Here is a 25,338-nt window from a genome sequence, read left to right as displayed (position 1 = left end):
CAGGTTTTGCAGCCTCTTTCAAAGTCAAACAAAAGGCACCATTTAACCAACAATTCCACTCCCAAGCCTAGTGGGAGCTGGTACACAGAACCTCTCTGCACCAGCTTTGCAATTTCTTGTGAATCTATAATCATTTCAAAGTCAAAAGTGATTTAACTTTGTGAATATTTTAAGAGCTATCAGCAGTTCTATGATATATACAAGTAAAATTTTTCTCCTTTATCTCTAAAAATAAAAACAAAAAACGATCACAGCAGCTTTATTTCTAAAAGCTAAAAACTGCAAACAACTCAATGTTCATTGATGGGTCAATGACAAACAGATGATAATGTAGTCTTAGAATACCACCCAACAATAAAAAAAGAATGAAGCTCTCATCTACACAACATGGATGAATCTCAAAAATATTGAACTGAAAGAAGCCACATGCAAGAGTTCATAGTGAATAGTCCCATTTATACGACATTCTAGAATAGACAAAACTAAAGTGATGTCGTCCAGATCAACAGTGGCCAGAGGGTGGTTTTGAACAAAAGGGGCAACCTGAAAAAGTTTTCTGGAGTAATAGGACTTAACCGTACCCTATTTGTAGTGAGAGCTACATGAATCTGTACATATGTGAAAGCTCACAGAACACATTAAAAAGTCAATTTTACCATATGTAAAGTTTTTAAACAGCAATAATAATAACCATCATTTCCCATTACAGTTTTTGAAGTTCCATTGTGAATTATCTGACAGTTAAGACAGAGTATTCTAGTTTTACTACTGTCACTACTTAGTTGATGCTGAGTACCTTAATCTCTCACTCTTGGTTTCTTTCTGGAAAATGAAAGGAAATAATGAATGATCTCCAATCTTCTCCCTATGCTAAAACTCATTCCTATTCCATGCTTCTGTTACATTTTTACAGTCTCCAAACTAACAAGGAACACAAAATATTTCCATGCATTCAAGTGGAGTCTAAGTTCTTACCTCAGACAGTGTGGGCTGGTTTTCAATACTCTCCGCTATTGGTTTCAAGTGATCTTTTTATGGGGCTCTGAACATTTGAACTTACTTACTAGCTTTGAGCAGATGATCTTTAGATAACAGCACTGTCTCTTATTTGAAATAACCAGGACTCAGACTATAAGGGCTATACAATATTTCTATTATCTTATCACATCAGAAATTCTCTATATTTTACTATTAAAAAGTCTGTGAATCAGTATTCATGCTACCAAAATGATGTTTATTTTTAATTTTATAAGGCATGCAGTATGCACATACTAGAGAATAAAAATTAAGCCATTTTTAATGGTTTCCCATAATACGATAAAGTACTTTTTAAAAAAGCCTGTATGGAAAATCTAGAGTTCCTCGAATTTTTTGTAATCTTTAACATACCCTGCAGAAGACCTGCAGACGAGTATCAATACAGACTACAAAATCTTTTACTGAAATGTTGTTTAAATATAAGGATGAACCAAACCAGCAAGGGAGCTCATACAATTTTAATTTCAAAATCAGTGTTCGATAAAAGATTCCTAACTCTGGGAAACGTACAAGGGGTAATGGAAAGGGAGGTGGGCGGGAGTTTGGGGTGACTGGGTGACAGGCACTGAGGGGGGCACTTGACGGGATGAGCACTGGGTGATAGGCTATATGTTGGCAAACTGAACTCCAATAAAAAAAATTATGTAAAAAAATCAGTGTTCGTAGAAAATTCTGGTTGCAATTAATACTCTTTGGTTTAAATTTTCCTTGGAGATAGGTTCTCCTAAAAAAAGACTAGAGAGCAAGTGATTATCTATTTTAACAACACTCTAAATTTCATCCAGCAGAATAATTTTTGAATACTTATGAAAATCATCCAGTCTTCTCACTTTGAGAAATAAAAAAAATGAAGGTGGCACATATATACGCTAACAAATAATTAATTACGCTTATGTGATACTGGTTTTCTCTGGGTAAATTCAAATACCCAGGCAATAACAAATGGACTGATCTTAAAAATATAGGCCAATAGATTCAGTAGCTCCCCTTTATCATCTATATTTCTGGTTTTTAAAAATATGAATCAACTCATTTAATTCTTTAAAATACACACCAAGATATAAAATGAAGTCCTGAACTACATTTAATTGTTAAATAGCAATACATCTGGAAAAGGAAAACTAATCAATATTTTCTTATAACTCCACTGCCACGTTAAACTTTAAGAAGAAAGCTGCAAATCAAATAAATTTCTTGCATTCCTTTGGTATTTAGATCATATACACACACACACACTCACATACATACACACACAAATTAGTATCTTTGTACTTCCCTGTCACCCTGAGATTTACCAAATATGACATCAAAAAGCACCTGAAAGTTCCTCCTATTTCCATACATCTATTAAGAACTGATCTCACATTAGAAAGTACCCTGTCACAGAAACTAAATTCCATAGAAAAAATCAAATCCATATTAATATTGAATAACTCTCCTGGCAAAACATTTTATTTAGTGCTAAGAGATTTGTCAACAAGACAGAAAAATAAAAGTTTCAACTATTTATTTATAGAAATAATTAGTTTAAAAGTCAAAAGGCTTTATTTATTAAAACCATGCCTTTTGAATCACATAGACCATATATATACAGAGAGAATGTTTTCATATGAATGAGACACCAGGCTGGAAGCCTGGCTCTTTAGCTGTTACGCCAAACAAGGAAAACACGAATCACAGAAAAAAAGCCGAGTCACCTTTAAAAATTCTAAGCCCTCAGCTAAATACCGTATCTGTAGTATGACCACTAAATCGCGGCTGGCCAACGAGAAACTAACTGTAGTCCTTAAAACTCACTACAGTCTGGACAAGCAAGACATAGTCCTATCACAATAGGCACAATTTAATGAAAGTGTTTATGTCAGGTGTTGGAAGTTTCTAGGAGACTAGCTCCCGAGCTATTGCAAAACAAAAATTAAGTATCAATTACTGTGAAGTGACCTCTTTGGTTTTTCCATTTTTCCATTAAAGAACCTTAAGGCAGGGCACCTGGGTGGCTCAGTCAGTTAAGCATCTGCCTTCAGTTCAGGTCATGACCTTGGGGTCCTGGGATCAAGCCCCAGGTTGGGCTCCCTGCTCAGTCGGGAGTCTGCTGCTGCTTCTCTCTCTGCTCCCCCTCCACTTGTGCTCAGTGTCTCTCTTTCAAGTAAGTAAATAAATAAAATCTTTTTTAAAAGATAAAGATAAAAAAGATAAAGAACCCCTTGCACAAGTTTTGAGATCATACACAAAACTGAGAATTGAAGACCAGTCTATTCAAATCGTCCTCAAACACCATTTCTCTGAATTCCAGGAGTCTGCGATGGAATGACAATGGGAATCGGCAGGATAGGCACGTGAAAGACCATTAGCAGGTGGGCAAGAAAATCTTTAAAAGGACTCTCAAGGAAAGAAGAGTTGAAGAACATTCTTCCTAAGTCAAATCTTACAAAGTTGCTTTCAAATTTTTTCTACATTTACTCCATCCTTTATTATTTTCCTTTTTCATTAGATTAGAACTATATGAGATATCCTGCTCCATTAGTTCTACTGAGTAGTTTACAATTTTAAAAAACTTTAGTACAGAATGAAAATAGAAATTTTGTTAATGATAGAATTGTACTATCCACAGTGAAAGCACAATCATACCATGCAGTCTAGAAAAATCAGTTCCTTTTAAAGGAAGGACAATTTGGAGACCAAAACTAAAAGAAAAGCTGCTAACATCTATATCTAAGTTTTAAGATAATTTTCTTTCCAATTAAAAAAACATACTGTTTACAGAAAGTTACCAAAGTAAGCAGCATTTTCTACAATAGCCAAATTATAGAAATAGCCCAAGTGTCCACCGACTGATGAATGGCTAAAGAAAATGTAGCATATATATAACAAGGGAATATTCGTCATAAAAAGAATGAAATTTTGCCATTTGCAACAACACGGATGGGGCTGGACAGTATTATGCTGAGTGAATTAAGTCAGAAAAAAAACAAATGTCATATGACTTCCTCGTATGTGGAATTTGAGAAACAAAACAAACAAGCAAAGGGGAGGAAAAAAAGAGAGAGAGAGGCAAACCAAGAAACAGACTCTTAATTATAGAGAACTGATGGTTACCAGAGGAGAGGTAGATTGGGTAGGGGGGCAGTTAAATACGGGATGGGGATTAGGGCGGGCACTTGTTATGATGAGCGCTGGGGTTTTACAAAAGTGTTAAATCACTATATTGTACACCTGAAACTAATATTACACTGCATGTTAACTAGAATTTAAATAAATACTTAAAAATAAATAAATGAAAGGAAAAAAGGAACCAAAGGTAAAGCAATTCGTTGTTCAGCACAGCCAGGTTACTGGCAAAGAAAGAGGTAACATTTCCTTTTTTTTTTTTTTTTTTTTAATTTATGATAGGCAGACAGTGAGAGAGAGAGGCAGAGACACAGGCAGAGGGAGAAGCAGGCTCCATGCACCGGGAGCCCGACGTGGGATTCGATCCCGGGTCTCCAGGATCGCGCCCTGGGCCAAAGGCAGGCGCTAAACCGCTGCGCCACCCAGGGATCCCAAGAGGTAACATTTCTAAGGGAAACCTCCGTACCACAGAAACAGGAAAAAAGAGAAAAAAACAAAAAACAAAAACACCTCATATCACTAAAGGCAATCAAATAATTAAATAATTATATGTGAACCTTAGCTTCCCACACTTACTTATTCATTTGTTTTTTAGGAACCTTTCAATTAACTGTTTCAAGTTTCCCTAGCTCACCTACAATTTTTTAATACTTTATTACAAAATATGGTTTCTGTTTGAATTGTTTTGTTAAGTATAGAGTAACTCACATACTACACTACTGATAAACACAAGAATACCAAAAATCAGTTATGCTTACTCCTAATCCAGGAATAAATAAAAACAAAGTTTCTTTCTTTTTTTAAAGATTTTATTTATTTATTCATGAGAGACGCAGAGAGAGAGGCAGAGACACACAGGCGGAGGGAGAAGGAGGCTCCACGTAGGGAGCCTGACACGGGACTCGATCCTGGGTCTCCAGGACCAGGCCCTGGGTCAAAGGCGGCGCTAAACCCCTGAGCCACCGGGGCTGCCCAAAAACAAAGTTTCAATCAGCTCATAGACTTCAGTTTTTGCCACCTCCTTTCTTCTTTGTTCCTGCTATTTATAGTGCTGAGGTCATTACCACTTTCATACTGGAAAATGTTTGCTTTTCCTGCTTGGACTTGCTTCACAAATCACTGAATTCTCACTTTCTCACACAACAGGACTTCATCACAGGACATAATCAAACCCACCAAAGCAAGCAAGCCTGGTAAACTTTAGGCCCAGCTAGGAGACCTTGGATGAATTCATTTCTATAATAATGATGATCATATTTAATCCACAAAACTGTGGTGAGACTCGGATGAGGTTAACATACGTGAAAAAGCTCTGAATGTTCAAAGTATCACACAAAGGTCAGGGTCTCCGTTTCTTCATCTGTCATTCGGGAGGATTCCATTAGCTGATCTCTAAAGACTTCCTTCCACCTCCAAAAATTCTTTGATCTTTACATCTGAAGTACATAAAAACTCTACTTACTGAGACGGCCACTTTATAGCTGTAAGAGAGGTAGGGAACAATCAACTCTCACAAAAGGAGTCCAGAGGCAGGCTAAGGGACCTGCAGGCCGGAGAACTCCAGAGGCACGTTGGGGCAGGCTGAACTGAAACCTAACTGCCTTAAAATCCTCTGGCCTGTGGTGCGGGTCACTATTCTGTGAGCAGGAAAAGCGCTCTTCACCACAGCAAAATGATCTTTTCAAGCTGGTTACTAATGAAAAGCTCATTAAAAAGATGTAAATTTTTAAATAAAATAATACTAAGATGTAAATATCATTTTGGTGAAAGTGACTTAACTAACAGTCCAGTTAACAATGCTTACAAATGATACTAACAGCAAAAGGGGCTCAAATCAAACTGCCCAGCTATTCATTTGGCTAGATATTCAACTTAAAGTCAATGGGCATGAGTAAACTCTATCTAACCTTTCCTAATTAAAGGGTTTTAATCCTGATTTTGTTACTTACTAGCTATGCAATCTTGGGCAATTTACTTATTTCTCTGAGCCTCAGTCCCCTCATCTTTACCTTTTTTTACCTTTTTTAAGTTGTTTTTTTTGTTTTTGTTTTTGTTTTTTTTAAGTAATCTCTATACCCAATGTAGGGTTTGAACTCACAACCCTGAGATCAAGAGTCACATGCTCCTCTGACTGAGCCAGCCAGGCGCCCCTCCTCACTTTTAAGACAGATTATCATACCAAGCATTTCACCTAGCTATTATGAATTAAATGAGCTAGTTCACCTGAAGGCCCTATAACAGTGTCTGGCACATACGGAGTTCCCTTCTCCAATCTAGTAGACTTCAAGGGAATAGAGAATGCTTGTCTCTCCTTTTACTTCATCAGACAGATTCCTGAATTTAAATATACAAGGACCTGGTCCTCAAATTCAGTTATCAGCAGTTGTACAACAACTAAACCTAAATAAAATGAGGGCATTGTGACCTAATGGAGACCAGATGAGGTTTGGAGTGAGTCAACAAATCTGAGTTTGAATACTAGCCTGACTACCTAAGAACTTTTGACCTTGGGCAATTTACCAAACTTCTCACCGCTTCTTATCTGAAAATGAGACTATTATCTAGCTTTTGTCATTCTGTCTTTACTATTCACTTAGACATTGCAAATACTTTGAAAAGAGTATGTCTTATTCATCTTGGTCTTACATAGTAAGGTAAGGTTCAAAATCACGAGATTTGATGCTGGAATAAGGCAGGAGATGGATAAAAAAGGGATTCAAGACTAGAATAGATGTGTCACATGATGGAAAGAGAAAGTACAAACCCAGTTAACTGGCTCCACCACCAGGCATTATGTCATTGCTTCCTTTTCTTTCTTTACAAATGGTCCTCAAATATTCTTTTCCTATAGGAAAATGCAAAGTAGGAAATAAATATTAGTGAAGGTTACTCGAATCATACTTGAAAACTAAGCATTCTTTAATTTACCATTAGTCAGAGTTAAACTATTACTCATTCTATTTAGTGGACTTGTTTTTAAGTGATAAAATAAGAGGTGTTTTAATTTAGGAAATACTATGGGTTTTAAGTAGCATAAAAGTAACCTTACCTCAAAAAATTACTTTTAATGAATAACAACACCTTTGTTAAAGATAAATACTCAGGACTGCATTGAATGAAGCATTGTAGTTCATTACATTATGCAAAAATATTTCTAAAACTAAATTCTTAATCTTCTGGGTGAAGGGTGAGTGGTGGGATACCTAAAATTATGAGAATCTGATGAAAACTATGAATTGCATCTCTCCAAAAATGCACACACGAATCACACTTTGCATATAATTTTAGTTAAGTCATTAACCCAGTCACCTACCCCGTGAATCTCTAAAACCTGGTAGTAGACTCTGAGGAGCAGTTTTTGAGTTATTCAAAATAATGGATTTCTAGGATTTTAGAACTATAAGCAATTTAGCAATCATCTAATGTAAACAAACTGCTAATAGAAAATAGAAGTAGTGGCCCAGAAAGTTAAAAAAGAGTAAGTAAAGGCTTACTGTCCGACGACTATACTAATCCACATAAGACTGACCATGCAAACTTTAGTATAAATCATCACCTTTGAGTTAGAATAATTCTCACAGTGGAACCCAAATAGGATTCTGCCAAATGGCCTTTTGGTCCACACAGCAGTGGCTGTTAAGAGAGAATTTTGGAGTTTTGCACAGAAATGTGAAAATGCTGATCGACTCAATCTTTCTTATTACCCTCAGGTTCTTCCAATACAAAATGGAAAATAGTAAAACCTAGCTGTGTAGGATTATTTTAGGGATAAAATCAGACAACATACATAAAGTATTTAAACACAGGGCTTAGTGCATAGTAGGGCTCATGAAATGATATGAATTAAAAAAACATTTGTCTGCAACAACATGGATGTATCTAGAGTATAATGCTAAGAGAAATACGTCAAAGACAAATACAGTATGATTCCACTCATATGTGGAATTTAAGAAACAAAACAAATGAGCAAAGAGAAAAGGAGACAAACCCAAAAACAGACTGTTAACTAAATAGAGAACAAACTGGTGGTTACCAGAGGGGAGGTCGGTGGGAGGGTGGGTGAAATACGTGAGGAGGGTTAAGAGTACACTTATCATGATGAGCACTGAGTAATGCAGAGAACTGAATCACTATAATATACACCTGAAACTAATATAACACTGTATGTTAACTATACTGGAATTAAAATTTCTTAAAATTAATAATTAAAAATTTTTCTTATCAAGTCATGGAATTGGACAAAATATGAAACAAATCTCTAAGTAAATGAGTAAGGAAGCTCAAAGATGCTTTGAACAAAGTAAGTGGCAAACATTTACTGAGCATCTTCTACATAATATACTATTCAAGGTGTTACTGAGGATATAGAAAAGATAAAATTGTCCTTTCAAGAGGAATTTAGGAAAAGAGAGCTTTCCCTTCTCATTTCCATCTTGGGTCTCTTTTTTCCTTTCCCCCTTAGGGTTCAGCTTTTCAGCATAAATTCTTTGGGTTGTTGCCACCAGGACTGGGAGGACTCCTCACATGATAAGCCCTGATCCTGACCTTTCACATGAGCCTCAGGCTCCTATATCCTGTTGCTTTTGGACGTTTCCAACTGAATATACCATAGGTAAAAACTCAGTATGTTCAAAAGTGAGCTTTTCGTCTCTTCCCTGTTTTGGTTAACAGCGCAGGAGCCACTTAGACACACCAAAAGTCTAATAATAATCACATTTCACCAATCATCTTTAAGTCTCACTGATTTCTACTCTAAATGCTTTCCAAGTGTATTTTCTCTATTCTATCCCTATCAACAGTACCCAAATCCAGGTCATTATCTCTCAATATGACCAATTTAAGTAATCTAATCAGTCCACTCTTATCCTACCTCAGAATCATTTGTTATACTGCTGCCAAAATGATGACTCAAATAGGAAAATCTTGTCAAGTCATGCACCATATGTCAGACCCTTCAATGGCTATTATCCATAGAATGAAGTCACAGTTCATCCACAGAGTAAGTGAATTGTATGACATTTATTTATTTTTATTTTAAAGATTTCATCTATTTATTCATGAGACACACAGAGAGAGAGGCAGAGACACAGGCCGAGGAGAAGCAGGCTCCATGCAGGAAGCCTGACGTGGGACTTGATCCCGGGACTCCAGGATCACGCCCTGGGCTGAAGTCAGGTGCTAGACCACGGAGCCATCCAGGAACTCCTGACAGTATGACACTTAAAGTACTCAATCACCTGGCTCATGCCTCTATCTCTTTAGCTTCACTTTATATTTCTCCCCTTCATCACACCAAAATCATACTGAATCCCATGTGTTCTCACGCTGTTCTCCTTGCCAATATAACCATAACATCCTTTGCACACATAGGAAATTCCTACTTGTTCTTCAAAATTCAGATCCAGGATCACTTCCTCTGGAAGTCTCTCCAGAGGATACTTCCCTACCCCACTAAGCTCACACAGCACCACAACCAGCACACAGGAGACATTTGTTATACTGAACAAAAATAAAACTAAGCAAACTAGTCACACAGCAGCAATTAATTTATAAATATAAAGCCAGTAAAAAAGGAAACTAGTTGGATTTCAGTGTTTCTTTGGGGGAAAAAAGTCTTGATCTAAAGATCTGAGGAGTAATTGTTCATAGATTGTTGGAAGAGAGGAAATAAAAGTATTTGAGTAAAAGATAAAAATGAGCACATTTAGAGGAGAAATTTGTATATTAAGGCTGGAGGGATAGTAAACAGCAAATATATAAACTCAAAAAATGTTGCCATCCTCATAAAGAGGTTTAGGGACCACAACCAATAAATCACCAGATTTTTTCAAATAATTTTCTCTCAAACTATATGGTATAGTTACCATTTACAGACACTACCTTACACTTCCAATTAGAGAGATATTAGTTAGAAAGATATTTTCATCTTTTAGTTAATCCCTTACAATCTTACAGGTTTAGGAAAGCACTCCTACTCAATTAGCATATACTGAGGAACTTTACATAAAATCTTGAAATTATAATATATCTTTATGTTACATGATAGTTTGGAGAACTGGAATAAGGCAATAGACTCTTTTCAGGTAGGTCAAGGGCTAGTCAATCTTACTAAATCATCTTTATTATTGGAACGTTAGATTATTCCAAGTCAGAAGAAGAAACTGAAAATATTGTAAGCTTAATATTCAAGTCACAGAGGGATTAAACTATAAATATTTTGTTCTCTGAAAGCAGAATAATTAAAGAATATCAATCCTGAAAGTTAAATACACTAATCATAGTGCAAAGAACAGATCTATGAGGTATTTCCATATTAAGAATGAAAAGAGGAAAAAAGTATTGTATCTTTGAACTGCACTTGATGACACAATCTACTGCTTACAGTAAAGACAGAGAACATTCACTCTAATACATTAGCTAAAAGACCATAAGCAGTACAAGTAAATCAGCCATCCCAAACTGAAGCATCTCTAAATGGAGTTCTGTATCATTTTTATTTTATATATTTAAAACTATATGTCTATAGAAGATGATAACAACCCAAAGCAAGATTCTCCTGTATCAAAAAGAAAGGTGATTAGAAAACAGATATATGCTGACATCAAGCACAGAAGCACTTTGGAGCATAAAAGTCATTTGCATGGAGTTGTATGTCTTCTTGTCCTTGACTCTGTAAATGCGAATTCCCTGCTTTTCAGTTTGCAGACAGTAAAAAGTGAGATACAACGCCGAATGTTCATTTTCAACATAACACTGATGTTATGTCAGAAAATATGGATGATTCTCACTCTCGCATAATACCTGTCATCTTAAAATACCCCTACTGATATGAACCAACGTTCGTGAATGAAAGGTTAAGAAATCCTTTTGAGCTGTTGTATTCAAGCAAATTGACAGATATGAATGCACAAACACTAGTCTTCGATTATGAAATCCCCTCATACATAAACACCATTGTAATATAAATTTCTAAGAGTAGAGGGACTGAAAATGTACCAAGCTTGCTAAAGAGAATAACACCAAGTTATAAAAGAAACTGGCAGCCCAAGAATATGATGTTGACAACCACAACAAGTGTGCTCAAGTGTGCTGTACATGATCATTTAGATGCTGTCAGCCAGTATCATCTGAATTTTTTTTCAAAACTCCATTTTATGCAAAACCTGCTGGCTTAGGGAAGGAATACAGAATATGATCTAAAACATCTAACTGGTTTTGTCTGTTGTGTATTTATCTTTCAACAAGAAGAGAAAGTTGTATATTTCTTGGGACCACAATTTTAACCATAAATTGGGGCTAATGTCTGCACTGTACACATGTAAGAACTGTTCATAAAAGAGTAGCAGATTTTATATACATGCATAGTCAATTCTCACTATTGTGGTAGTTATGTTCTATAAAGATTCCACAAACACTGCATCAGTGAATACTGAACTTCTAGTGCTTCTAGGAAACGGGAAATATAGGGTTAGCCTCTGATCACAACATTTTCACCAACTGATTAATACATAAAGTTTGTCTTATGTGTATTTCTGTTAAAAACATGTTATTATTTTTTTTAATTTTTAAAAAAGATTTTATTTATTTACTCATGAGAGACACAGACAGAGATAGAGGCAGAGACACAGGCAGAGGGAGAAGCAGGCTTCATGCAGGGAGCCTGACATGGGACTCGATCCCGGGTCTCCAGGATCATGCCCTGGGCCAAAGGCGGCACTAAACCGCTGAGCCACCAGGGTTTCCCCATGTTATTTATTAAATATTGTTGATTCATTAAAATTGAACTCAACAGTGTAATTCATGACTGAACGAAGTTTATGTAACACACATAAGGCACATCACAACTTTATTGTATTTAGGAACACTATGTAGCACTTCAGCACATTTGTAGGACAAGTTAAACAGCATAATCACCCCAAAAAGACACAAAAAATATAAAAAACGTGGCACTAAGAATATTGCGAAAAGGACATTATAGTATGAGAGTTAAAACAAGAAGGCAAGTGTCACCTTGTTCAACATCAGCTGAGAGTGCATACATCAGGCAACTCATTTTTTAAAAATTAATCTTGATACCCAATGTGGGGCTTGAACTCACAACCTCAAGATCAAGAGTCACATGCTCCAATGACTGAGCCAGCCAAGCACCCCCAGTCAACTCGTTTTTCACACTCTGAACACACCTACAAATGATTGAGAAAGCACCACAATTATTGATTTGGGAGTTGCAAACGAATTTTAGCAAGTAGGTGAATTTGTAAACATGAAAGACACGAACAGTAAGGATCAACTGTGTATCTGTGTATATATCCCTGTGTGTGTGTGTATATGAATGACATGTCGCCCATGACATATCTGAGAGGAAAGACAAGTTGTGAGACTCCCTAGTGTGAGACTCTCCTAAGGTCCATTTCACGTTTTCCACTTGGCACACTGGATACCTTCACCTGAAACGTACTATGAGCACTTCAAACCTAACAGAGCAAGCTCATCTTCTGTGCTTACCCCAAACCTGCTTCGTGTTGCATTACTACTCAAGTCACTGTGACTCTGACTCCTTTCTCCCCATCTCACCCAGGCACCAAATCATGTTGATTCATCTCTTCCCTGCCCAAGGCCACTACAGTGTTAAATGCCTTTCTATCATTTGGACCATTAGCAGAGTTTTACCACCTGTTTTTCTATCCTCTACTCCAAAATCACAAGCTGTATTACTGTCAGTGTTAGTTTTTTTTTTTTTTTTTTTAAGATTGTATTTTACTATTTATCCATGAGAGACAGAGAGAGAGCCAGGCAGAGACACAGGCAGAGGGAGAAGCAGGCTCCATGCAGGAAGCCCGATGCGGGACTCGATCCCGAGACCCCGGGGTCACTCCCTGGTCCGAAGGCAGGCGCTAAACCACTGAGCCACCCCCAGGCGTCCTGTTATATAATGCTTCTTTGTGATTTGGCATCAATTCGTCCTTTTATATTCATCTACCATCACTCATCTCTGATAAACTCTATAGCCACAGTAATTGAATATTTCCCATTTTTTGAATATATTATGCCTTTTTTTTATATTATGGCTTTTAAAGACCTTTATACATATTAGAAATTCCACTAGGAATGTTCTTTCTTCCATTCTTTACTTGCCCTTAAAGCCTCTGCTTACGTCATCTCCCTTATGAAGACTTTTCTGATGAGCCTTTACCTCCACTTCAAGCCAAGTTAGTCACTATATTCCCTGTGCTTCCATAATATTTTCACATACTTGGATTATAAAATTCCTTGAGTTCTAATTATAAAGGAAGTACAAGAACGTGCAAGGTTGGCCAAATATTGATTTGGGTGATCAATATTTGTGCAGCTGGGTGATGCAGATTCATTATACTATACTATACTATACTATACATTATACTATTGTCTATTTTAGTATTTGTGCTAAATTTCCATTAAAATAAAGTATAAGTCAAGGTACAGAAACAGAAGGAGAGAGAAAATATTTGACTACAAGTAATTGAAAATTAGCCTTACATGTGATTTAAATAAATATGACATTAACTTTTTTCTCCGCATAAGAAGTCCAGAGATACCTAGTCTAGGGTCCTTTCAGAGGCTCAAGAAGGTCATCAAAGACCAAATCTCTCTCTTTTTGCTCCATTTAGTTGTGGTTTGTTGCTTCAAATATACTTGCAGTTATGTTTATATTCAAGGCAGGAAAAAGGACAGTGCAAGTCACACTTTTACCTCTTTAATGGGGAAGACAAAAGCATTATTTCAGTGCCCTCGGTAAACTTAGCTTGGAATACACGGTCCATAAGCTGTCCAGTCATCTAACAGTGCCTTGATGGCCTGATCCTCCTGCTTTGAAGGCAGAGACTATTTTTGTACTTTAGTAACTAATCCAGTTCCTAGCATAGAGAGGTACTTTTTATCTAATGAATATATGGATCTATTAAGGGAAAATTATAGTATGCATAGTAACACAAGAATTCTGCTAATTTTCTTTTTAAAGAATATCATAATATTCTTTAATATTTTAAAAGTAATATAATAGAAAATTGCCAATGTTGTGCAAATAAAGAACTACTAGTATTTTCAGTAGTTTGTTCTATCATGAGATGTTTTACTGTTCTCTCCGTCGATGACCAGGCAAAGGATTAACAAAAAGTCAAGAGAATTGAATTTTTGTCCAAGCAAAACAATCTGGATGAAATTCAATTTACTTAAAGATAATGCTTATTTATTTCTAAGGGTTGTTCTGAGGATAAGGGAAATATCAATATGAAAGCACAGTGAAATGTATAAAACGGTATAAACACATGCATTATAAATGTAATGGTTCTATTAAGTCTTACAGTTTCTATGTAGTATGCATAAAGATATATACCATCTGGTACAACAATAATATGAATTAAAAATTAAATACTATTAATATCTAGTAAGGATGCTGAACATGGTTAGGTGAGTTTCTGGATTTGGCCCTGGTTCTTTCATGGCTATGGGGAAGTAAACTAACTGGACCTTAAATTTACACTCTACTAAAGGAAAAATGCTTTATAAAATAAGTGTCTTGATGCAATTATAAAATATCCACAAACTTAAAAGTGGGATATGATAAACAAACTAGTTAACACAGAATACTTGACATCAAATCCCAATTCATCAATTAATAATTACTACCAATAAATGAACAGTACGAAAGTAGGCCAAGGTCCTAAAGCACTTCTAAGTTAAATTAAGTGAGAAAAAAAAAATAGTGGAAGCACTGAATATTAATTTTCTTTTGACTTCAATAACCTTGATTGTGCTTATATAGAGTACTCCTCAGGGTGACCTTATGGCTCATACATATAGGCAACACTGGGGGTCAGAAATATTCCTAATAAATAAAAAGAAAAAGAAAAAGAAAAAGAAAAAGAAAAAGAAAAAGAAAAAGAAATATTCCTAATAAATGATCATTTCAATAGCCTGTTCTCTAAATTTTTATTAAGTTATATATTTCCTAACTGATGAGTGTTATGTTAAAACAAGCATTATGTAAATACAACAAAAAACAGTAGCCAATACTAAGGAAGAGAAAAATGACAGTCAAGAGTATTATTGAGCCAATAATACTCTACAGAATATTATATTAAAACTTCATTTTTATTGGATTTGGAGACAATAGTTGCTTTGAAGAAAACATGGTCTTCTGTCAAGTATGTTTAATTAATTCTCACTTCTCAAACATTCAAATACTTTAATCTTATTATTAAAGATTTACCATTTCCTAACTCATTTAAGCAGAAACTATTCCCCATAGGTTACCATGGAATTATTAATACTGAAAACTGACTCATCTTAATATGAAAAACCTTATCAAGACTATAGGCCAGTAAATTCCAACAGGGCACTGTATAAAAGCATCAGCAGATCATAAGCAGAGCTGAAAAATTTCAACAGGGGATCAGACCTACCTAAAGTTTTTTGTATAGGAGGAACACATCCATTTCATAAGAAACCAAAATGTTAGAACAGTAAGAATGAGCTTATGCTTTATAGATGTATCCACTCAATTTCAAATACATCAATTTTTTTTTAAAATGGGGAGAAACAGAATGTTTCTCTTCCTGTTTTATTTGCATCCATAGTTTTTTCAGCTAAAATTTCAACAGTGACTGTTTCTCCTACAAAGAATTTGGCATATTTGCAATAAACAATAAATTATTTGTTAATGTGTGTAAAAATAAAAGTTGTAAGTGATGTAATTACAATGAGGGGCAATATTAAATATTTAACTTTTCAGATAGAGAAGGAAGTCTATTATATATAAGTATATTATATAAGATTCATTGCTTTTTAAAATACTCATGATTTTGTCTTATTAAAAATTAGAAGATATTATATATTAATAAAAGATTCACTACAGCAGAAGATATAACAGTTATGCACATTTATACACCTACTGACAGACCATCAAAGCATATGAAGCAAAAACACAAAGTTGAAGGGAGAGTGCACACTTTTCCAGTGCACCTGGGTGGCTCAGTCAGTTAAGTGTCTGCCTTTGGCTTAGGTCATGATTTCAGGGTCCTGGGATCCAGCCCCATGTCAAGCTCCCTGCTCAGTGGGGAGTCTGCTTCTACCTCTCCCTCTGCCCCTCCCCCTTGCTCATGTGCTCTCTAATTAATCTTAAAGGGAGAAACGAACAGTTCTACAATAATAGTTGGAGGCCTCAATATCCCACTCACAATAATGGATAACACAACCAATAGAAGATAATAGAGACTAAACATAATAAACCAACTAGACCCAAAAGACATATACAGAACCCTCTACCCAACAACAGAGTACATATTCTTCACAGATGCACATGAGACATTTTCTAGGACAGACCATATGTTCAGCCATGAATTAAGCCTCAACAGATTTAGAAAGAAATCATACAAAATATATCTTTTGCAACCACAACAGGATGAAGTTAGAAACCAACAACAGAAGTAAAACTAGAAAATTCACAAATTTGTGGAAATTACATACTCTTACAACCAATGGATTAAAAAATAAGTCACCAGAGATATTAGAAAATATTTAAAGATAACTGAAAATGAAAATACAACATGCCAAAATTGACGGGATGCAGGGAAAGCAGTGCTTAAGGGGAAAATATATAGCTACAAATGCTTGCATTAAAAAAACAAGAGCTCAAATCAGCAACTTAACCTTCCAACTTAAGCAACCAAAGAATAAACTAAACCCAAAGGTAGCAGAAGGAAGGAAATAATAAAGATTAGAACAGAGATAAATGAAATAGAGGACAGAAAAGCCATAGAGGACAAACAATGAAACCAAAAGTGGGTTCTTTGAAAAAAATCAACAAAATGACAAATCTTTAGCTAGACGGTCTAAAAAGCAGAAAAGACTCAAATTACTGACATCAGAAATAAAACTGGAGTCATTACTACCAATTCTACAGAAATAAAAAGAAGTATAAAAGAGTTTGGAGCACCTCGGTGGCTCGGTCAGTTGAGCGTCTGACTCTTGGTTCTGGCTCAGGTCGTGATCTCAGGGCCTTGAGATAGAACCCCACAGAGGTATCTGCACTCAGCAAGGAGTCTACTTGTCCCTCTCCCTCTTCCTCTCCCCCCATTTTTATGCACGTATGAATGCTCTCTCTCTCTCAAATATTTGAAAAAAATATTTGAAAAAAAACCAGTTCTATGAACAGCTGTTCGCCAACAAACTGGATAACCTAGAGGAAATGGACAAATTCCTTGAAACACAAAACCAGTACTGGCAAAACTAAATCATGAAGACATAGAAGATCTGAATAAACCTATAATGAATAAAGAACTAAATCAGTAATCAAAAATCTCTAAATAAGGAAAAGCCTTGGACCTGATGGTTTCACTAGTGAACTCTACCAGACAGTTAAAGAACTAAAAGTAGCCCCTCTCAAACTTTTCCAAAACACTGAAGAGGAGGGAACACTACTTAATTCATTCTATAAGGTCAATATTATCCTGATATCAAAGCCAGACAAAGACACTACAAAAAAGACAAAAGGCCCCAAAATAAACCCTCATATATATTTCACATATATGCAAATCAAAAGCACAATGAGATACCACCTCACATTCAATAGAATGGCTAGTACAAGGGGAAGAAAGAAAGGGAGGGAGGGAGGCAGGCAGAAAGGCAGAACAAGTTCCGGTGAGGATGTGGAGGAAGTGAATGCTTGTGCACTGCTGGTACCATTTAAAATGGTAACTGCTGTTACCGAAAACAGGATGGAGATTCCTTAAAAATTAAGGATAGAATTAGCATGTTACCCAGCAATTTACTTCTCAGTATATACCCAAAAGACGTGAAAGCAAGGTCTTGAAGAGATACAATGGCATTCACGGCAGCACCACTCACCAACGATAAAGCATGAAAACTGCTCAAGCGTCCACTGACAGACAAATGAACACAATGCAATACTATTCAGCTTCAAAAAAGGAGGGAACTTCTGCCAAATGCTACCAACATAGATGGACCTTGAAGACATCCGCTTAAGTGGAATGAACCAGTCACAAGACAAACATGCATGATCCCATTTACATAAGGCACTTAAAGTCATCAGATCATACAGGCAGAAAGTAGAATGGTGGACGCCACAAGGCTGGGGGCACCAGGGAAGAGGGAGTATCAGAAGGTGGAGGAGGGACTATGTAAAGTATTCTCCAAAAGGAAAAGGCATTTTGAGACCAAAAAACAAAGCAGGCAATGCCACACAATTTATAGATTTGTATAAGGGAAACTTACTGACAGGGAGGATTGAATGGGTCATTCAGAGCTGCACAGTTAATTCCCAAAAAGTCGGGCCCTTGGCCTACAGAGCAAGGGCACGGAGTGGGGCACTGTAGTAAGGTCGGAGGGTTCACGTGCATTTCAGAGGGTTTGCATGCACCTAACTGACAGACCTCATGATGCTACCTGTGCATCAAGAAGGGGAAAGACTATGGTATTTTAACAAATTTACAGAGGGCCAAAGCCATCCTCCCCACATTCCAGCTTTAGTGGGCATTTCTAAGGCACGTATGCTAATCTCCAAGGGGCCTGGAGCACATAGCCCCAAGAGAGGTCACAGAGAGGACAGAAACAAGATGAGGGGCCTCTGATAGAGTCAGTATTGTCATCACTCCTCTAGGGAGTTATTGTTTGTAAGTACAGAGCAGTTTTGCAAGATGAAAAGAGTTACACAGATGGATGGTGCTGATGGTTCCACATTATGAATGTATAAAATGCCAACTCTACACTTAAAATGGTTAAGATGGGGGCAGCCCGGGTGGCTAAGCGGTTTAGCGCCGCCTTCAGCCCAGGGCCTGGTCCTGGAGACCTGGGATCGAGTTCCACACTGGGCTCCCTGCATGGGGCCTGCTTCTCCCTCTGCTTGTATCTCTGCTGCTCTCTCTCTCTCTCTCTCTGTGTCTCTCATGAATAAATAAAGTATTTTTTAAAAAATGGTTAAGATGGTACAATTTATGCTTATTGTATTTTACCACAATAAAAAAATTAGAAAACATTGAGGGGTAGTGGATAGAATAAATGAGCCACTGGGGAATAAGAGAAGCATCTAAATGTCATGAGTAAGGGGGAATGATTATAAATTATTATAAATAAAGAAGGAAGGGGGAAGGAAATAAATGAAAGAAGATAGGGAGAGAGAGTAAAAGGGAGGGAGGGACTCACACACACAAATATATACACACTAAGAAGCACACTTTGAACTTCGGCCCAAAGCACCAGGTACTATAGCATAGAAAATGCCTCCAGGGTATCAATCACTGTCAAATTGAGATTCTTTTATTTTTTTTATTTATTTATGATACTCACAGAATGAGGGGGAGAGAGAGAGAGAGGCAGAGACACAGGCAGAGGGAGAAGCAGGCTCCATGCACCGGGAGCCCGACGTGGGATTCGATCGCGGGTCTCCAGGATCGCGCCCTGGGCCAAAGGCAGGCGCTAAACCGCTGCGCCACCCGGGGATCCCAATCCCTGTCAAATTCTGACATCAAAGATAAAAAGCCCAACTTGGTCTAAAATAGCCAAAATCGGACTTAATCAGAAATAATCTGCTGTAAAAAAAAAAAAATGTACATCTGAAAGGCCTAGACCATGTTCCACTGCCATTCCCTGTTAGGATGTCAAACTGAATTTGGAGGAGTTCAGTATTACTTGTGTTTGCTGAAGTTAGGTCTTAGGATAACACAGAGCGTGACTGCTCCTCTGAGCAGCTGACTTGACGGGTGCTGTGGGCAAGTACTACAGCCTTTCACTGAAGAAAGCTTATATTTCACAAGAGCTACTTAAAAACCAATATTTTCACTACTTCAAATAAGAGAAGTAAAATATTCTAGTTTCAAACTCACTCCAAGCTTCAAATAAAAAAACAGAGGTTCTTATAAACTTCTCTTAGCCTTAGAGTTAAGGAATGTGCTACTAACACCTGGGACTGCCTCTTCCCTAAAGCCTGTGTCACTTCAACTGACATAACAGCTCATCCTCCTTGGAGGAATTCAATCACCCTGTCAGATAGTCCCAGTTAACAGTCAGGTGAAAATACTTCTCACGGGGGATCCTTTTAGTGTAGTAACACGTCTCTGTAGCTCTTTAAAACCTGTAGGCATGCTCCATGGCAGCCACCTCCTTCTTTTGCCACTCCTGGTGCCACCTGTGTGCTCCCTTGGTGGGACTTGGTACCTCCTCTTTTTTTTTTTTTAAGATTTTATTTATTTATTCGAGAGAGAGAGAGAGAGAGAGAGAGAGGCAGAGACACAGGCAGAGGGAGAAGCAGGCTCCATGCAGGGAGCCCGACGTGGGACTCGATCCCGGGTCTCCAGGATCATGCCCTGGGCGGAAGGCAGCGCTAAACTGCTGAGCCACCCGGGCTGCCCACTTGGTACCCCTTTTGTGAAGCAGCAGCTGGGGAGACTCCAGCACTCACCATGGTAAACAAGAAGCCCAAGGAAGGAGTCGGGACCAACAAGAACCATCATGTTAATCTGAAAGTGGTGGGGCAGGATGGTTCTGGGATCACAGTATAAGACTGAGGCATACACCATTTAGTAAACCAGTGAAAGCCTATTGTGAAGACAGGGTTTGTCAGTGGGGCAGATCCGTTTGCGATCTGAGGCAGCCAACCAATGAAACAGACACACGTGCACACCTGGAAATGGAGGATGAATACAATTGATGTGTTCCAGCAGCAGACAGGAAGTGTTTACTAAAAAGGGAACCTGCTACTTTACTCCAGAAGTCAGTTTTTCCAGCCAAGAAGACATCCTCAGTGAAAAAAAAAAAAAAAAAAATGCAATTTGGTTCCACCACAACCACTACAATATAGTTTTCTCTATTCTCTCATTTTCCCCTTTCCCCTTCTTTCATTGTACATAAAAAAATTTCAAAGATTCTACTTATTTATTTGACAGAGAGCACGAGTGAGGGGTCAGTAGAGGAGAGAGACAAGCAGACTCTCTGCTGAGCAGGGAGCTCAATGTGGGGCTTGATCCTAGGACCCTGGGATCATGACCTGAACAGAAGGCAAACACTTAACTGACTGAGCCACCCCTCATATTGGTTTTTTTTTTTTTTTTTTTAACTAATGGCCAATGGTATGTTTTGATCAATGTCAAATGGAGACAGGATGGGGAAAATACTGGTTCTCTGAAAACACTCCCTTTCTCCAGTGGTGGCTTGCTCATTCAGCTCTCATTTTTATATTCCAGTAAGTTATTCTGCTCTCACTGTTAACAACAACAACAAAAAGAACAACATAAAAATCCTTGCATACTTTGTTCTACTGGAGAATCTTAGTATTCTTAGTATTTTTCATTTATCACAGTAAAACCAAGGACAGTTTTATAACTTTTTGTATGCAGCTATTACATGTAGGGCAATCTTTAAATAGGGATAAATTACTCTAAAAGAAATGAATCCTAGATAGTTCTCCCTTGAAGTCAACTTAAAATGTCTTGAAACTTAAACTCCACACTTAAAAAAATTAAATTTGGGAGTATTTGGGTGGCTTAGTCGATTAAGGCTTCCAGCTCTTGATTTTGGCTCAGGTAGTGACCTCAGGGTCATGAGATTATAAGAAGCCTGCTTGAGATTCTCTCTCTCCTTCTCCCTTTGCCCCTCCCCCATGCTTATACTCTCAAAAAAATTTTAATTTAATTAAAAAATAATCTGTAGGCACATGAAATCTAGGACAGGATGAAAAAAAAAGGACTAAGTTTTTACCTCAAAAGTCCCAGCACTACTGCTTTTACAAACTACAAAATTCATTGGATTTGAAGAATCCATGCTTTATAAACTATAGCAGATAAATATTTGTGAATATCACTATAACCAACAGCATTAACAAAGTAAGTACACCCCAAATTTCAATTACAGACATGGTTCGGAAATAATGTGGGCTTGGTTTCAGACCACGGCAATAAATATCACTATAAAGCGAGTCAAGTGACTTTTTTGGTTTCCCGGGGCATAAAAATGTTATGCTTATGCTATTCTACAGTCTATTAAGTGTGCAATAGTATTATGTCTAAAAACAAAAAATACTTTATTGCTAGAAAAGGCTAGCCATCATGTGAGGTTTCAACAAGTTGTAATCACAGATCACCATAATAAATATAATACAGATAAAGTTTGAAATATGGCAAGAATAAACAAAATGTGACACAAAGACACGAAGTGAGCGAATACTGTTGGAAAAATGGTGCCAATAGACTTGCTTGACAGGGTTAACACAAACCTTCAATTTGTAAAAAGAAAAAAAAAACAATAAATAAATAAAAAGTAGTTACTTGCAAAGTGCAGTAAAGCACAGTAAAGCACCTGTAAAGTGCAGTAAAGCACCTGTAAAGCACAGTAAAGCAAAGTATGCCCATACACCTGGTCCTTATTTTTCTGTGTTAAGTTTCAGATAATATTTGTAAGAAAACAAATGGACTGAATTTAGATTGCTGAAGAAAAAAATGGTCTATTCAAATATTTTTAAAACCCTATAGTTGCTGAATTATTATTAAGTAATATTCAATGATTAAAGGTTACTCCTTTTCTCATCTATACCTTTTAAAAAAACAAAATTTATGACAGATTAGACGGATTTCCTTAGAGGTTTTACACAACTTTTTCTTACCAATATCCTCATCACAAACTGAGGCAATTGCAGAATATTTAAAGTAGGTCATCCAGCTGAAAATCACAAAGAATCCCTAGCAGAAAATTTAGCCGACGAGTACTCACTGCCTCTTTCCCTTTAGATACTTTAATGACCCCTTAGGTAAGGAAGTCTTTCCCGTGGAAAACAAAACCTTCTCTGCCATGTTCCTCACATTGCACAATGTCCTGCGCTTTGCTATATCTCAGACCCTCCATGAAATTAGTACATAACGGGACTGTCGTTTCCTATGACTAAGATACCTGTGCACCTGGATGGGCCAAAAGCAGAGACTTCAGATTGTAGAAGCTCGGATGCAGCAATCTTTTTTATAATACTAGCTTTGGGTGGAGTTGGGGAAGATAGCTTAAATAAAAAGAAAATTAGAGGATGTCTGGGTGGCTCAGTGGGTTAAGCATCTGCCTTCAGCTCAGGTCATGATCCCGGGGTCCTGGGATTGAGGTGGGCTCAGCGGGGAGCCTGCTTCGCCCTCTCCCTCTGCCGCTCCCCCTGCTGGTGCCTGCTCTCTCTGTCAAATGAATAAATAAAATCTTAAAAAAAGAAAGAAAGAAAGAAAATTGATTGCACCAGAGGAATTCTGTTATAAACAAGCAGAACCTTCCATTTTTCTGGCAGCCACAGGATCTAACAATATAAAAAAAATCTGTGAGCGGAAGGATTTCTCCTATGCAGTATACTCAGCAATGTATCATGCCAATCACTCTCAGTGTGCCCCCGCCATGGGCAGCACGTGGATGCAGTAAGAGTTTCTCTCAAATGGTAACAGATTCCAAAAGTCCCTCTTACGAGTGGGCAGCGTTCACGGCAGCTATGCAGTCGATGCTACTTCTAAATTGCAGCAAAGAAAATGAAGTTGATTTTGCTATTAATGATTAGGGTTCCTCTTGCTGTGTGATTTCAGTTCAAGATTAACCCAGGTACCTTTCATTTACATCAAATCCCAAATTCTCTATTGAGTAGAGAATAGGAATTGAGTAATACAGGCAAGACATATACTTCTTGCTCAATGAGAAATGCCAGTATTTTCCAATCTTTTAAGATTAAACATTCATTTCACAGCAAATATTTATTGAAAACTAATGTATTTCAGGTACTTTAATCAATTCTTCCATCATCCAAAGAACATAAGCACTGTATTTAAAATTTTTTAAAAACTCTTAATCACATGATTTTCAGAGATAGTCATTATTTTTATTATGTTTTAGGCTTTCAACCTGTAAACGAAGAATACTCACCCATTTTAAAATAGTTTAACAATTGTACTATAATTGTCAAAGATTCTAGCTACCTTCAGGGTTTGTTTGTTTTTTTAAGATTTTATTTATGTATTCATGAGAGACACAGAGAGAGAGAGGCCGAGATGCAGGCAGAGGGAGAGGCAGGCCCCATGCAGGGAGCCCGACGTGGGACTCGACCCCAGGACCCCAGCATCACACCCTGGACTGAAGGCAGCGCTAAACCGCTGGGCCACCCGGGCTGCCCTACCTTCAGTTTTAAACCAGACTAACAAGTACAGACCAAAGATGTACTGTTTAGTACATTACATATGTAACTAGCAACATAGGAGAGAAGAGTCATTTTTCAGCATGTTTTTGAATTAAAAAAACAATTATTTCAGGTCAGTCGCAACCATAAATCTGCCCTTTGACCATTATTTATCATTAAGGGAAAATACCTCCTACAGCTTCTGTTCTTTGGTATCTTTAATACCACCTCTGAGAAAACCCAGTAACTGTCTTTTATCACATTTCTGACTTAAACACTGATTGCTAGGTGGAATAATGGTCCTTTAAAATTATGCTTTCTAAAACTCTTCATTCAAAAAGCGTAAGGAAACCATATGTCTTAAGGTGTCAAGGTCCAAAGTTTAGGGTAGAAGAATGGTACAGCTGTGGTCTATAAATTCTATCTTAAAATTTCTCTCTTTTCTTCATCATTGGTCCTCCCATGCGCTTCTCTGGGGTCAGCCAGGCCCAAAGGAAGCTAAACGTCACCCCCTCCCAGCAGCACCAAGGCCAGACAAGATCCTACTAAGTGGTAATAGTTCTATTCCCTTCTTTCTCTCCCCAGTGCCCCTACCAGCAAGATCCAGCAGGGAGCTAAACTTCCACTCCCACCTTTAGCAAAGAGACCAGCCATGGAAAAGAATTAACTTCTAAAATTCATTCAATATGACGTTTCCATGGCTATTTATGTATTTTTTCATTATGAAAAAATCCTTTCCACAAGCTCTTTTTTCTGGAATTAATATTTGATCTTAATACTTCTCTTTAATGTGCCAAATTTTCCTCAAGGTCTGGGGATCTTTAGTTGATCAGAGCTATTCTGAATAAATTCTTCCTCTCATCCTTTCACCCCCATATTGGCTTCTAAATTTTAAAGATAATTAAAAAAAATAATTAAAAAAATAGTAATTTCAAACTCATAAAAGTTCAAGAATAGTATAATCTTTTTTTTTTCTGAGCCATTTCTAGGTAAGTTGCTGAAAACTTAGGTTTGTA

General features: G+C 37.2%; 1 protein-coding gene and 1 pseudogene across 41 annotated transcripts in view; one reads left to right on the top strand and one right to left on the bottom strand.

The window, feature by feature from the left end:
- PEAK1 (pseudopodium enriched atypical kinase 1) overlaps positions 1-25,338 on the bottom strand; it is a 293,696-nt gene that overhangs the window by 159,433 nt on the left and 108,925 nt on the right. For 33 of the 41 annotated variants that reach the window (XM_077881987.1, XM_077881989.1, XM_077882018.1 and 30 more), the window contains one exon: positions 6,911-6,991. The gene's annotated coding sequence lies outside the window, so the exon portion shown is untranslated. Of the gene's footprint in view, positions 1-5,447; positions 5,628-6,910; positions 6,992-25,338 lie in introns of all 41 variants that reach the window. The other 8 variants (XM_077882017.1, XM_077882003.1, XM_077882026.1 and 5 more) reach the window with 2 other exon arrangements.
- On the top strand, positions 20,601-20,918 carry LOC144302909 (small ubiquitin-related modifier 2 pseudogene; annotated as a pseudogene).

Source organism: Canis aureus, chromosome 32 (genome assembly GCF_053574225.1).
Source record: "Canis aureus isolate CA01 chromosome 32, VMU_Caureus_v.1.0, whole genome shotgun sequence".
Taxonomy (NCBI): Eukaryota; Metazoa; Chordata; class Mammalia; order Carnivora; family Canidae; genus Canis; species Canis aureus.
The sequence above is the reverse complement of the archived record's forward strand: the minus strand, read 5'-3'. Positions and strand labels throughout refer to the sequence as shown.